The sequence below is a fragment of the Primulina tabacum genome, chromosome 4, assembly GCF_025594145.1.
Source record: "Primulina tabacum isolate GXHZ01 chromosome 4, ASM2559414v2, whole genome shotgun sequence".
NCBI classification, from domain to species: Eukaryota; Viridiplantae; Streptophyta; class Magnoliopsida; order Lamiales; family Gesneriaceae; genus Primulina; species Primulina tabacum.
Genome location: NC_134553.1, coordinates 6959898 through 6977119, shown reverse-complemented (window position 1 = coordinate 6977119; position 17222 = coordinate 6959898).

The following is a 17222-nucleotide window of genomic DNA, read 5'->3' as shown; positions in this document are numbered from 1 at the left end:
TGCACAATGGATCTATTAGTGACCTCGACCTGTCCATTGCTCTGGGGATAAGCCACCGATGTAAATATCTGCTCTATCTTCATCTCCTTACACCATTCCCGAACTTTAGAGCCACAAAATTGTCTCCCATTGTCAGATATAAGCCTCCTTGGTATCCCAAAGTGACATACCAGGTTCTTCCATAAAAATTTTAAGATCTCCCCTTCAGTGATTTTAGCCAATGGTTCGGCTTCCGCCCATTTAGAGAAATAATCTACTGCCACTAATAAGAATTTCCTTTGACCTGTGCTTATGGGAAATGATCCCACAATGTCTATGCCCCATTGATCGAAAGGGCAAGGGGAGACAACTGACCTCATAAGTTCAGCTGGTTGCCATTGTAAATTAGCATGCTTTTGACAATTATAACAGGATCTTACCATCATTAGCGCATCTTTTTTCATGGTTGGCCAGAAGAAGCCTGCCATCAAAGCCTTCCGAGCCAAAGCTACACTCCCGAGGTGATTACCACAACATCCTTCATGGATCTCTCGAAGGACGTAACCAGCTTCTTCTGGACCCAAACACTTCAAGAGAGGTCTGGAAAAAGATCTCTTATACAGTATTCCATCCAGGAGCGAGAAGCGGAGTGCCCTCCTCTTGACTTCTCGAGCTCTTTTTGATTCAGTCGGGACTTTTCCATGACATAAGTATTGCTGAATCTCGTATCTCCAATCTTCTTCCAACATATCTACTTTCTCAGCTTGGAGATGATCAATTTGCGAGACAAGCTCTTGTCCGACTAGCTCTGGTTCCGGGGGATGATCAAGAGAACTGGCCATTTTGGCCAGCCTATCTGCCGCTTCGTTCTCAGCTCGAGAGATTTGTTTCATGATTAATTCTGAGAAGTCCTCTTTAGCTTTTTCCATAGCTTGGGCGTATCTGACCATTCTCTCATTTTTCACCTCGAACTTACCCTTACTTTGCTGTATTACCAATTGAGAATCAGAATAGAGGACAGCCCAAGTAATACCCATGCTTCGAGCAGCCCTTAGCCCGACCAAAAGTGCTTCGTACTCGGCCTCGTTATTGGAGGCTCGGAAGTTCAGCCTCACCGCAACCTTGGTCTCTTCCCCCCAAGGAGATATCATCACGATTCCGACCCCACTTCCTGTTTGACAAGAGGAACCATCCACGAAGATCTTCCATTGTTCTTCCTCCGCTACTTGAACAGTCTCCGCCAGAAAGTCAGCTAAAGCCTGGGCTTTAATAGCAGTTCTGGGCTCGAACTTGATATCGTATTCACTGAGTTCGGTAACCCACTTAATCAATCTTCCCGCGGTATCTTGATGTGAGACAATCTTCCCCAGGACGCTATTAGTGAGGACCGTGATAGGATGTGATAAGAAATAAGGCCTCAATTTTCTGGCCATGATGACGAGGGCCAAGGCCAACTTTTCCTGAGTAGTATAATTGTGCTCTGCCCCCTTTAAAGCGTGACTCACAAAATAGACTGGCTGATGAACTGCATCATCTCTTCTGACTAGAACTGAACTCGCAGCCTGAGGAGTGATTGCCAAGTACACGAAGAGCTCCTCTCCCTGGGACGGGTTTGTTCAGGATAGGGAGTTCCCTAAGATAAGTTTTCAGCTCCTGTAATGCTTTCTCACTCTGATCATTCCATTCAAAATTTTTAGTTTTCCGAAGTACCTTAAAGAATGGGAAACTTCGATCTGCGGATCGAGATATGAATCGGGCTAGAGCGGCGATCCTTCCTGTCAATCGCTGCACTTCTTGGATGTTTCGAGGAGAACCCATAGAGGATAGTGCTTGCACTTTTTCTGGATTAGCCTCAATGCCTCTGCGAGTCACCATCTACCCCAAAAACTTCCCCGTCTGAACCCCGAACACACACTTGCTAGGGTTCAGCTTCAACCTGTATTCCCGCAGAGTCTGAAAAGTTTCGTCTAGATCCATCACAAACTGGTCGACGACCTTGGACTTGATCAATATATCATCCACATAGACTTCAACGTTCCTCCCAATCTGCTTTTTGAAGACCTTATCCATAAGCCTCTGATAGGTAGCGCCGGCATTCTTTAGCCCAAACGGCATTACTACATAACAGAATGTCCCATCGGATGTGATAAAACTGACTTTGCTTCTGTCCTTTTCCGCCAAGGGAATTTGGTGATATCCTTGATATGCATCGAGGAAACAAAGGAGCTCATGCCCTGCCGTGGAATCGACCAATTGATCTATCCTCGGGAGAGGATAACAGTCTTTAGGGCATGCCCGGTTCAAGTCGCGGAAGTCCACACACATCCGCCATTTTCCAGCCGACTTAGGAACCAAGACCACATTAGATAACCATGTCGGGAAATAGATTTCTTGAATGTGCCCCGCTCTTAATAAATCTTGCACTTGTTCCTTGATGATAGCGTCTTTCTCGGGACCGAAATGTCTCTTCTTTTGTATCACAGGTCGGCATTCGTTCGAGACATTCAACTTATGCTCCATCACCTCCCTCCTAACCCCTTGGAGTTCGGCCGGACACCAAGCAAATACATCTTTATTTTTATCCAAACACTGTACCAATTGTTCTTTCAAGGGCTCTTCCAAGGTCCGAGCTATCTTCACGACTCCGAATGGGGGATTTAGGATGAGCTCTTCACACACGTCTTCCGAAATAGCCTCCCCTGCTTCTTCGATTAGATGTAGTTGATCGAGTCCCCTAGATTCAGGTCGACTTGGATGTTCAATTTTAACCGATTTCTGCTCAACCCTTACTTCTTCCACATAACATTTTCGAGAAGTCTTCTGATCTCCCTTAACCTCTCCTACCGCTTCTCCGACAGGGAACTTGATTTTTTGGTGCAGTGCCGAGGCAATTGCCGTGAAGGCAGCCATGGCTGGTCTCCCCATAATAACATTGTACGATGAAGGGGCATCAACTATCACAAAGTTGATAATTCGGGTCTTTCTAGTATCCCCACTTCCCAAGGAGAGAGGGAGATTGACGACTCCAAGGGGGTGTATTGCATGCCCCGTGAATCCAAACAAAGCCGTAGACATAGGCTCTACCGTGTACTCGCCTAAGTCCATCTGATCCATTGCTTCATTAAACAGAACGTTGACAGAACTTCCGGAGTCCACGAATATACGAGCGACCTCGTAATTGGCGATCATAGCTCGGATAACCAATGCATCATTATGTGGGTCGGCCACCCCCTTCATGTCCTCGGGTCCAAAAGTGATCATTGGTCCTGAACGGTTCTAGTGCTGCTAATCTCCATGTTCTCCAATCTTCTGCTGCTAGCTTTCCTGGCCCGGTTGGAGTCTCCGTCTGTAGGCCCACCCGATATCATATTAATTACCCCTCGCGGGAGTGGTTGTTCCTGAGGCTCTGCCCTCCGCATATTTGGGTTAGCATTTTGAAAGTTTTCCCTTTGATTCGGAGCCATTCTCCTTTCAGGATGACTTTCCTCCCGAGTTCTCTTAGGGGGTCGGTGCCCACCACTTGGACTGGCTAGAATCGCTTTCATTTTTGGATATCTCTGGATGATCCGTTCTATTTCTTGATTCAAATGATGACATTCATCGGTAGTATGACCATAATCCTTGTGAAATCCGCAATACTTTTCTGACCTGGGGTTACGAGGTCCTCTGTCACTACTCTGAGGTCTTCGAATGAGTTGTCGTTCATCACATAGTTCCAATGCTCGGGCTTTGTTGACTTTCAAAGGTGTGTAAGAGGCGAATTGTCCAAGCAACGTGGGTGGTTCGAAACGTCCGACCCTTGGCGTGAGGTCGGTGGATCGGACGTCTCGCGTAGCTTTGGCCGAGATCTTTGGTTCACTCTTCCTAGCCATTTGTACTTCTTCCACGTTCATATACTTCTCTGCCCTCGCCAAGAGTTCTTCGAAAGTAGCCGGGGGCTTTTTTACTAATGACTTGAATAAATCACCACCTCTTAGCCCTTGTGTAAAGGCACTAATCAGTATATCCGGGGTAGCCGAGGGAACATCGATGACCATCTTGTTGAACCTCTTAACAAAATCTCGTAGGCTCTCTTGTTCTTGTTGTTTAACATTGAATAAACTCATAGCCGTCAAGGGATGCTTCTTGCTGCTTGCAAACTGGTGGAGAAAAGCTCTTTCGAAGTCTTGAAAAGTTTTGATGGTCCCTGGCCTAAGCAAATTGAACCACTGTTGGGATGATCTGACCAAAGTGGTTAGGAAGACCTTACACTTGATCGGGTCTGAGTACTGGTGCAGTAACGCCGCGTTCTCAAATCGGGATAGATGCTCTTCCGAATCCCCCGAGCCGTCGTATTCTCCGACGTTAGGGAATCTGAAATTTTGAGGCAATTCGGCAGCCAATATCTCGGTCGAGAAAGGGATCCCCGAGCTAGAAGGGGTGGAGGAGGGGGTGCATTCCTCTCTTCTCTAAGACGTTCCATCTCCTCCCTTAATCTTTGTATCTCTTGTCTCTGAGCTTCACGATCCTCTCCTGGAGGAGGATTGTTGTCTTGTCTTTGGGCCAAGACCTGTTCGACAGTCGTTGTGATCAGTCGGACGAGTTCTGCCATGTTGGATGTTGGTTGATTGTCCTCTCCTGATCGACTCCTGGTACTTGCCATCTTATCTCTCTTTCAACTTTCCCACAGACGGCGCCAATTGATGATACCAACTTTTCCCTGGGTCCGGTCTGGTGAGCTTGAGCTTCAGATCAACAATGTTTGAACCGGAGCGGAGGGAGCACCACCGGTTTATACAGACTAATGGGTACTGGAAGGTGTCGAAAATTTTTCCGACACGACCACTTCGACCTTTTGATCGGATTTAGGAACAGAGAAATGGGAAGATGTGATAGGTGGAAGTTAATATCTTGATCCCCTTCACCATGAAATATATATGAGTATTTATAGTGGTTGAGAGAACTTCTTCCCATATCGTGCCGAAGTCTATTTTAGGTAAATTTCCTTATAAAATTAAATTCTTCTCCCATCACTGCCAGTCCGGGACAGAACCCTGCTCTGAACGCTGATTGGGCTCGGATACGTGTGATTCGGCTACCCGGGCTCGGACGAGCGCTAGGGCTCGGCCGGACACTAGGGCTCGGCCACAGGGGCTTGGGCGAGACCTACCCTGGTGCCCGGCCACTAGTTCTCGGCCACTAGTGCTCGGCCGAGCACTAGGGCTCGGCCTCTAGTGCTCGACCGAGCACTAGGGCTCGGCCGAGCACTACACTGGTGACAGAGCTCGACCGAGCATCAAGGCTCAGTCCTCAGGGGTGTGGCTGGGCTTGGTGCTCGACCGATGTGTTCAAGAAGAAACGGCTGAGCTCGTTTATAGATGGTATCGAATTCGGACAAGTCGTGCTCGACGGGTTACGTTTAAGGTCCTCGGGATGAAAACTCAAGCGCGGTGGAATATTTTGGGGGCATCAAACTTGCAAAGTCCTTATTAGCCATACTCCAAGTGACTAGATTGCCTCCTACAAAAGTGAGGTATCTCGATATAGACTTTTTATCAACAAGACTTCCAGCTTAGAAAGCATCTGTGTAACTAACCATCAGCGTTCAAGTGATTATGTTTTCTGAACATGTGTTCTTTTTCCGAGAAAGACTTTAAATACCGTAGAAATCCGGAGTACATTCATGTGATTCTCACAAGGATTATGCATGAATTGACTCAATAAACTCACAGTGCATGTATACAACATCTGGTCGAGTATAAGATAAGTAAATCAATTTTCCCACAAGACGATACTTTTCTCTATTCATGCGTGTTTGATTTGAGTGTGCACCCAACATCTGGTCGAGTATACAACATCTGGTTTATTTGACATAAACCATTTGAGCAAAATCGTCGCTCATTAGCGATAATGCAAGGGAACCATCGAGACCTGTCACTAATTAGCGACGGTTGTGCTAAAAACGATTTTGATAAAACTGTCGCTAATTAGCAATGATATTAAGAACTGTCGCTATAATTAGCAACCTTTTTTTCAAAAAACCGTCGCTAGCTTAAATAAACTGTCGCCACTAGGGACGGTTTTATAAGAAATCGTCGCTATTAGCGACAGTTTCTCAAAAAAACCGTCAGAACTTGTCTATAAATTTGGTCATTTTGGTTCATTTTATTACATCTCTTTCACCTTTATAATATATTTTTCTCTTTTAAGGGAATTTGTTGTTTACTTATTATCGGAAGATGTAATTGTTTCATATATTATTTATAAATTTGAAAATCATTAATTTAGATTAGTTGAGTATATTATTTAAAAATTTGTATAAATAATTTTAAAAATAAATTTTATTTTAAGAAATTAATAAACAACAATTTTTTTTATAAAAACGAAACAATTAGTGACGGAAAATAAAAACAACCATCGCTGTTTTTGAAGAAACCCTCGCTAATTAGCGACGGTTGTTGACAAAACCGTCGCAAAGTAGTGACAATTTTGGTCGTATTCTATCGCTAAAAAGGCGACGGTTTTTTTTCTAAACTGTCGCTAAATAGGCGACGGTGACCGTCGCTAATTTAGCGATGGTTTAATTTCTCAAAACTGTCGCTAATTAGCAACAAGTTTTGAGAAATCTTCGCAATATTTAGCAACGATAACTTTAGCGACAAAACCGTCGCTATTATCCGTCGCTAAACATAATTTTTGTTTTTAGTGTACGCCATATGTTTAGGTGTATCATTTAGCTATACAGGTCTCTCGCTTTGTATCTTTCTATTGACCCATATGCCTTGTGCTTGACATAGAACACCCATTTACAACCCACTATTGTCTTCTCTTTGAGTAGAGGCATAAGCTGCCATGTATAATTTTTTTTCAATGTTGTCATCTCTTCATTTATTGTTTCAATCCACTTGGGGTCGGTCAAAGCCTCTTCCATTGTAGGTGGAACGTGATAAGAAGCCAACTTACAAGCAAAAGCTTTGCTAGGTTTTGATGGTGGAAAAATGGTTGGCATTTGGATATTTAGATTTTTTTTGCCCATGATCTGGGGTTTATTTCATCCCACCCATATGGGGATACTAGGATGGATGGTCAAGATTTGTCCATGCATATATAGGACCCACTTTTTTTTTTTTTGAAATTATATGTGTGGCAAGATCTTACCCGTTGAAATGAAGTGAGGGTAGTGTCCCACATATGTAGGATCTCATTAACCATGATCATGATCTGGTGAGTATCGATTTGGTTACTTTCCTCGATTACGTCTGAAAGGTAATTTATTACCAACAGAAATAGTAAAAATATCATGGTGAGAGGAGTCGAGAAATTGTACCTTAGGCTACCGTTTGATTCACTTTGTTATTTATCCACGTTTTTATCAATCTAATATCATGTTCGATGCACCATATTAATTATCTATTTACTAATCATTTATCTTATATCAATCAAATCATCAATCATTTATCTCACATAAATCAAATCATTGAATTGAAATTATAATATTATCTTTAATAAATAATATTATAAATATTTTATTAATATTTTTAGAAGAACAAAACGGTAATATCACATTATCTCAAATTAATCAATCAAATCAAACATTATATTAGCTATCATTTTTATATATTTTATTATTTAAAAATATTACTTTATCTTCATACTATTTATCTCATACGACGAACCAAACGGTATCTAAGAATATTCTCGAGTGAGTATGTCCTTATTTTTACAATCCTTATAAGAGATCTATGATTGTACCTTATTATTTATTATTGATATTTATTCGTGAGACGGATTAACTATGTTAATATTTATAATAATAAATAATATTTTTCATGAACGATCTAAATATAAGAACTATTTCAAAAAATGGATTCATGATCTGATTGGTGTTATAATTGAGACCCATGCAGAAATTGTTCTCAATTAATTGGTGAAGATTTGATTGATATTACCAATATACCCTTAAAATCTGTCTTTAAATGAAATAGTCGTGACATTTTGAGATCGTTGGGATAGAATAAATATAACTCAGTTGATGTGACGTCCTTTAAATTAAATTATTTATCACTCGTGTAAATAGGTGTTATATTCAAATATACATTATCATCAACAATGATTGCACAATGATCCTGTTTGTTATCTCAATTTGGCCATTGGCTTGGAGGTAGGCCATTGAGGTGAAAGATTGAGTGATCTTCATTTCTTGACACCAAGATGTGATTTTCTTCCCCTAGAATTGCCTTCCATTGTCCGAAATTAATCTTCTCGGGATGCCAAATCTGCAAACGATATTTTTCCAGAGAAATTTCATCACCTCTTCCTCAGTGATTTTGGTCAAGGGCTCGGCCTCTACCCATTTAGAAAAATAATCTACAGCACCAAGAGGAATTTTTTCAGTGCTCGGGCTATTGGGAATGGGCCCACGATATCCAACCCACATTGGTCAAAGGAACACGATGCTAAAATGGGTTGCATGCCAGTAGCTGGGCGATAATGAAAATTAGAATGGTGCTGGCAACCCTTGCATTTCTGAACAAGTTGAGCAGCATCTTGATTCATATAGGGCCACCAAAATCCAGCTAATATAGCTTTCCGAGACAGGGCAGTCCCACCGAGATGTTCATCACAGCACCCTTCATGTATTTCTCGGAGGACATATTCTACTTCATTTTCTGATAAGGATTTGAGCAAAGGACCCTGGTATTACCACCTGTACAAAACATCATTTAAGAAGACAAACATGGGTGCTTGTTTTTTTATTTTCAAGGCTTGAGCTCTATCTTTCGGGAGCTTATCATGGACTATGTACTCAATTAGAGGAGTCACCCATGAGTTTTTTCGAGTCGGTGGTACTTCCTCATCAACAGAAAGTACTAACCGGGTAAAACACATGACCTCCCGGGTGCTTATGTCCGACATAGAGACAGCCAATTTGGCTAAGGTATCAACTTCTCCATTCTCTTCCCTAGGAATATGTTCAATGCTCCAGTCGGTTAGGGATGTTTCCCGGGCCGTGATGAGCCCTAGATATTTGAGCATTTTTTCATTCTTGGCCTCATACGTCCCTTTTATTTGCTGGGTGACCAGTTGAGAATCAGAATAAATAATGACCCGAGAAGCACCGACTTCCCGAGAAGCTTGCAAACCTGCTAGAACGGCTTCATACTCAGCTTCATTATTGGTGACCCTGGCGTCGATTCTTAGAGCTAACTTGATCTTTTCTCCTGATGGAGCAATCAAAACCACTCCAACTCCACATCTTGATAAATTTGATGCACCATCAACAAAAATTCTCCATATTTCCTCTTCTCCTGGCTGGATCATCTCAATCAAGAAGTCTGTCAAGGCTTGGGCTTTTATAGTGACTTGAGGCTTATATTCAATGTCATATTCTCCGAGCTCTATTGTAAGGACCGTGTATCGTATTATCGTAAATCTTATGTGATTATCGATAATTTATGAAATTATCATGTGATTATGTATTTGATGTATATCTTGACAATGGAATTGAAAAAATAAGTATTTAATACGAATTTGACGTTGTAAGAGCTCGAGTGGAGAAGCCGGACGCCAATAAGTAAAAAATCGATATTTTGTACAGAACATCTGGCTGCCCGAGCGGTAGAAGATTACCGCCCGAGCGCCAGTATAGCATATGAGGGTGTTCTTGGACAGAACATGCCGCGCCCGAGCGGTAATATGTGATCGCCCGAGCGCGGTACAAAAATAGCTCGGGGACAGAATGTCTCGCGCTCGGGCGCGAGAATTCTACCGCCCGAGCGCCGAAACGGTGGAGATAAGAATAAGCCTTTTCTTCTTTCTTTCTTCACTTTTCTTTCAGAAAGTTCGAGAGGCACGAGAAATTTTGATTTTCTTCCATCCAAATCGACTTCGAAACGCTGTCTAAACGCGAAACAAATTATATATTTGTGATTGTCGCGTCGAGGGCTTCTGACTGAGGTAATTTTCTTCTAGTTCCAGCAGCTCTAAATATCAAAGTGCTGGAATAGCCTGTATTTGAAGTTGAAATTCCTGTATGTAGTAGAATAACCGACAAGAAACTCATATTCGAAGTCGGAATTGAATTATGATATGATTTGGATTTGATATGAATTTTTGAAGTTTCAAATGATATTTGAAACTCATATTAATGATTTTTGAGTATGTTATTGATGTAGATAAAGTGTAATATCAATATCTTCAGGGGCTACATCAGTTGGAAACGAAGAATTGAGGTATGTTGCGACCGGGTAACATGCGACATGTATCTGTATTATATGATATATGTCGGATTGATTTGATTGATTGGAATGAGAATACATGTCTATATGCCTTATTTGTTGATTGATGTGGCATACATGACATTGAGATTGAGATATCGATGTATAAAATAAATGTTTTGTTAACACACATCGTTTGATGCATACATCGATACATGACATGCACGTTGAGCTATGATCCTTGGATACCCTGATATGATTTGATTGGATTCTGGGGTTTGTGAACATAATTGCTATGTTGGTATTATATGACCCATAAAGTATAGACAATTGTGGCCCCGATGATTGGATATGAGATTTGGGATTTGATGGCGCTTTGTCGACGCTATCATACGAGTATCCCTTATTGAGGCCGGTGTGCCAGCTCGAGCATTGATTTGATAGTGATTCGATTGATTCTGACATGTGCTCAGTGGATGGGCATTTGACCTGATACCTCCACGACATACATGCATTGCATATCCATATATCATTGTTTAGATATCTATGGTATATATGATTGGTTGTTCCATACAGAGCTTTGCTCACCCCCAAGGGGGGCTGTTGTTGTCTTTGTGTGTGGACAATGGACAGGTATTCCAGGATATCAGGAGACCGGAGAGGGTACTTTTGGAGGGAGCCACAGCTTGGGCTGATGTTTTATGTTTATGTCTTGTTCCCAGTATATATGTATATGTATCTATATACCGGGGCATGTCCCGAGGATATGAGATGTTTGTATGTGATTGGTTTTGATTACGTGTGGGCATGTTTATGATGTGAGACTAAATACTATTTTTAGTATTCAAATAAAATGATTTGGGCTCATTGTAAAGAAAAGTTAAACTCGTTTTCCGCTGTAATTAGTTAACCCTAATCAGATTGCATTGTAATAACGATTAGGAGCTAAGGGCCCCACATCTATTGTCCATTTAACCATTTTGCCCGAGACTTCAGCACGTGTCATGATTCTCCCGAGTGGAGAATTGGTGAGAACCACAATTGGATGCGAGAGAAAATATGATCTCAGTTTCCGGGCAGCGACTACCAGGGCCAGGGCTATTTTTTCCACTTCGCTATAATTCAACTCAGCTCCTCTGAGGGCACGACTGACATAATACATTGGTTTCTGGTCGGTCCCCTCCTCTCGGATGAGTACAGAGCTGACAGCATATTCTGTGGTGGATAGATAGACCCACAACTTTTCCTCGGGCTTAGGTTTGACAAGGACATGTAGCTCATATATATGTTTCTTCAGATCTTGAAAAGCCTGCTCACATTTTTCGTCCCATCCAAATTTTTGCGCCTTCCTCGGGACTTGAAAGAATGGGTAGCTTCGATGGGCAGACCGGAAGATAAAACGTGACAGGGCCGCAATTCTCCCGGTCAATTTCTGCACATCCCGGATGGATCGAGGGGAAGACATGTCCATTATTGCTTTGATCTTTTCTTTGATGGTACCCTTGATAAGCATCCAGAAAGCTTAATAACTCGCACCCGGATGTTGAGTCCACCAGTTGATCGATTCGAGGAAGTGGATAACAATACTTGGGGCAGGCTTTATTCAAGTCACGGAAATCTACGCACATCCTCCATTTTCCAGTGGCTTTTGGAACAAGGACCACATTTGAGAGCCAATTAGGGAATTGGACCTCCCGAATGTGGCCGGCTCGTAACAACTCTCCCACCTGCTCATCAATGACTTTATCCTTTTTCGGGCCAAAATGCCTCTTCTTCTGCTTCACGGGCCGGGATCTCGGGAGGATATTTAACTTATGCTCAGCCACCTGTGGCGAGATCCCGACTAGTTCCTGTTGAGACCAGGCAAAAATATTAATGTTAGTTTTTAAACAGTTTAAGAGATTTACCCGGGTGGGCGCATTGATGTCTTGGGCCACCCGGATGTCTTTTCCTGGCTCGATCTCCACCATTTCTTGTTCTTCCTCTGCAACAAAATGCACTTCCCTTTCCTTGGCCACCTCATCTGCTTGACTTTCCTTCTTCCCCTTCTCCTCCCTCCTCGCCTTCTTCTGTTCCACTCGGACAGTCTCTCCGTAACACTTCCGAGAAGAAAGCTGGTCTCCCCTGACCTCCCCAACTTGCCCTCGCACTGGAAATTTAATCTTTTGATAGTATGTGGAGGCCATAGCTCTCATCTCATTCATAGCTGGCCTTCCAAAGATAATGTTGTACGAGGACGGAGCATCAACCACTGTAAAGACCGTTATGACTGTCTTCCGTAAGTCTCCAGTTCCCAAGGTTAATGGCAGTGTTATTTCCCCCTCTGGATATACAGCGTGTCCCGCAAAACCAAATAAGGCAGTCTCAACCGCCTCTAACTGATACTCATGCAAATCCATTTGAATCAATGCTTCCTTGAAGATGACATTGACAGAGCTGCCATTGTCATCGAATACTCTCAACACATCGTAATTAGCCACTCGGGCTTGAATAACGAGAGCATCGTTATGGGGTAGACTAACTCCCCTGAGGTCTTCTGGGCCAAAGCTTATAACTGGCTCATTCTTTCCCCTCCCATCAACCTCCAGGCACTCCCTTCTACTTCTCGATTTTCGAGCCCGATTGGAATCACCATCTGTTGACCCTCCCGAAATAATTTTTATTACTCCTCGACTTGGGGAGGAGTTTCTTTTCTCTGGCTTACTCATTTCTTCTCGGGAACTTCCTTCCTCTCTCCTACTTCCACTCGAGATATCTGCTGATTTCCGGGGAATATTAGGTCCGGGACGTCGAGACAACCAAGGTGGTTGTCTAGACCTATCTCGGGGGGGATGAGATTCTGGCACATGACACCTACCAGACTCCTTCCTTAGAGTTCGGCATTCACTCGTGTTGTGAGAGCATTCTTTGTGAAGGGTGCAGAACCCTTTCTTTTCTGGTCTTGATGGTGGTGCTGCTGAACTTGGACGAGGAGTCATGTCCGAGCTGCATTCTTGGATTTCTCGATCCCGATCAATTCTTAGAGGGACGTGAGAGAAATGCCCTAGACCATTTTTCTTGTGAGCTATCTCCTCGGGCCTGACAACCCGGTCTCTTCTGGCTCTTTTCAAGGCCTCTCTTTTCTGATTTTGGGCCTCTTCCATGTTAATGTATTTTTCTGCCCGGGACATGAGATCTTCAAAGTTCCCGGGCAATTTTTTGGTTAGGGATCGAAAGAAATCTCCCTCCTACAATCCTTGCATAAAAGCTGTAACTTTTGTCTCTGGAGCATAGCGAGGACCTCCAAAGCTACTCGATTAAATCTCTTGATGTAAGCTCTTAGAGTTCCATCTTGGCCCTGCTTCACCTCGAATAGACTGAAGGCAGTCTTCTTGTATTTCTTGCTGCTACTGAACTGGTGCAAGAATATTTTTTGAAAATCTTCAAATGAATGAATACTCTAAGGTGCTAACCCTTCGAACCATCTTTGAGCCGAGTCCACCAGGGTGGTCAGAAATACTTTACATTTGATTTGATCTCCATAGCAATGCAACATAGCCATATTTTCAAAGCGAGCAAGATGCTCCTCGGGGTCAGAACTCCTATCATAGTCTTTTGACTCTGGCTGACTTGAAGTGCCCGGAGAGTGGTTCCCGGACAATGATGTCAGAGAATGGGCAACCTTTGACAATTTGAGTATTACTTTTAGAACCAACTTGCCCTTCCAACATCCTCACCTCCTTCCTCAATTCTTCTAACTCCTCTGCCATAGTAGGAGCTTTAGAACCTGCACTTGACTCCCTCTCCTCCTCCCTTCCCTCCTCCTCCCGCGGCTGCTCACGCTCCTGCTCGGGGTGGCTGGAATGATGAGTAAAGGTCTTCTTCGCCATGGCTGTCTTAACAGCATCAGCTACAATTTTGGTCAATTCCTCAGGTGTTAAATGGATGGTGGGCTGGGGACCATTAGGTGGTGGGCCACCTACACCAGAAAGACGGGTGTTATTCTCTTCCTGAATCCGGAAAGTGTCTTGGTTTGCCCTCCTAGTAGGAGCCACATCAACGCTTTATAACTCAGAATTTCCCACAGACGGCGCCAATGATGTGATCCGAGCGAATTGGATTAGCCGGGTCGAATGCTCCACCGAATCTACTATCAAGATATTGGGAAAAATAAGAGCAAGACGTCTAGATCGAAAGCTTGCTTCTCGGAATAGATGTGAGGATCTGCAACCAAGAGAGTGACCACGTGAATGGGCGCCGGAAGGTATCCGACGTGGCCACTCCGATGCTTAAGTCAGTTAAATAACTCAAGCAAGAAACCAATATAACCAAGTGATGGTTGTGAGATTGATGTGGAAGGTGTAGTAAATGCACAATAAATGAGTGTCTTCAATATCTGAAAGAGTAAATACAAAGGGTGAACCTGATATTTATAGTAGGAGATGTAATGATGACCTCGTTCTTTGTATTGAGCATTAATTATAGTAGGGCAGCTGATTATACCCTATTGTTCTGACATGTCAAATCTCATACTAGTCACATCCAGCCCACCTGATTTTGTCACCCACTTGTATTAGTGTCAGAGATAGGTCGGTCATACACACTATTTTATCGGCACCATTAAATGCAGCACTCATATCGAAGTGGTCCGGATAGAATGTATCTCGGAAATTTACAGGAGATCCCGGGAAATCAACAACTCGGGGAGATTATGTACCGGGTGTTTTAATGGCCCGGTCTTTTGACTGACTGGCCTCTTTACAGATTCTGCCTGTCAAGTTGTACTCTCAACGTCCCGGGCGGGCCAAGATCCGGATTTTTACTCAGACCGTCATCTTACTGACCCGGGAATAATCCGTCCTCCTGACCCAGGCACTACCCATGGCCCGGCCTCATGGCCCGGGACATCCCGAGTACTATCCATGACCCGGGACAACCCGGGGTATCAAATGTCTTCTAATATTTGACGCCATATGTTTAAGTGTATCCTTTAGCTATACAAGTCTCGTTTTGTATCTTTCTATTGACCCATTTACTAATCATTTATCTTATATCAATTAAATCATCAATTATTTATCTCACATCAATCAAATCATTGAATTGAAATTACAATATTATTGTTAATAAATAATATTATAAATATTTTATTAATGTTTTTAAAAGAACAAAACAGTAATATCACATTATCTCAAATTAATCAATCAAATCAAACATTATATTAGCTATAATTTTTATATATTTTATTATTAAAAAATATTACATATCTTCGTATTATTTGTCTCATACCACAAACCAAACGGTATCTAAGAATATTCTCAAGAGAGTATGTCCTTATTTACAATCCTTATAAGAGATCTATGATTGTAACTTATTTTTTATTGATCTTTATTCGTGAGACGGACCAACTATGTTTATATTTACAATAATAAGTAATGTTTTTTTATAGATGATCCAAATATAATAACTATTTCAAAAATCAATTTATGAGACCATCTCACAAAATTTTTTGTGTTTTATTATAATTGAGACCCATGTAGAAATTGTTCTCAAATAAGTTGGTGAAGATCTTATTAATATTACCAATATACCCTTAAAATCTCTCTTTAAATGAAATATTTGCGACATTTTGAGATAGTTGGGATAGAATAAACATTAATTCAGTTGATGTGACGTACTTTAAATTAAAAGTATTTATCACTCATGTAAATAGGTGTTATATTGAAATATACATTATCATCCTATGAGGCATTGTTTTTGTACAGTAAATATCATAATAATTAAAATCAAATTTTTTATTACACCTATAAAATACAATATATTTATGTATTACATCACATGTGAGTCGTGTGCTTTGCCGCTAGTATTAATTAATGCTTACAAGAAATTTTTGTATCACTTTAGTCAAAAATTTGTGTGAGAATGTCTCATGAGTCATATTTTGTGAGACAGATCTCTTATTTGGGTAATGCATGAAAAAATATTATTTTTTATATTGAGAATATTATTTTTTATTATGAATATCGGTAGGGTTGACTCATCTCACAGATAAAGATTCGTGAGACCGTATCACAAGAGACATACTCATCACTTTATTAATAAATTTTATGAAACGAATTTTTTATCAATTCAATTTATAAAAAAATAATCTTTTAAATAATTATAAATTATATCAATCCAAATAAAATCGAACCTACTCGCTCATTGTTATTATTATCGTTACTAATTCCATAAAAGGTCATCATCCTTATCTGTGCACGTAAGCCAGCGGACACGTACCATTTAAATTCCATTTACCTGGGCAGAATCCGCTGTCCCTACACCCATACTCCGCCTTTTTACGTATTGTACAAAAAGTCAAATTTAGACTTAACTTGCCACAACCTAGGGGTGATCAAACTTCGGATAAAATCGAAAAAATCGAAAAAATCGAACACCGAATCGAACCGAACCGAAAATCGAATTGTGTAATTCGGATACAAATGTTAAAATCGAAATTTATTTGGTTCGGTTTTGGATTATATATGTCAAAAACCGAACAAACCGAAAAACCGAAATTTCATTAAATTAATAATATTTTTTTATATTTTTATTTATAATATATATTTTGATATGATATCTAGTGAATGAAAAACCACTTTGAACAATTTTTAGTTGATTGTTGTTTGTTTAATTAATTTAGATCTTATATTTAAATATTTTATTAATAAAACGTATAGAGAGTTAACATATTATATTTTATAATATATTTATATTATTAATTTAAATAATTATACCAAAATCGAATTAACTCGACCGAATAATCCGAACCGTTTTGGTAGAAAATCGAACCGAACCGAAGAAAAATGGTTCGGATATCGGATTATATATTTCTAAAACCGAAAATCGAAAAAACCGAAATAAAAAACCGAAAATCGAATCGAACCGACCGATGAACACCCCTGACACAGCCCAGCTGTCCAATACCATTTCCAGCATAGGTTGCAGCTACGAGATTCGCAGTCGGCTCCACTCGATCACTTCTCTAGAGAGAGGAGAGAAGAAACTTCTGGAAAATGAGATATTTAGAGA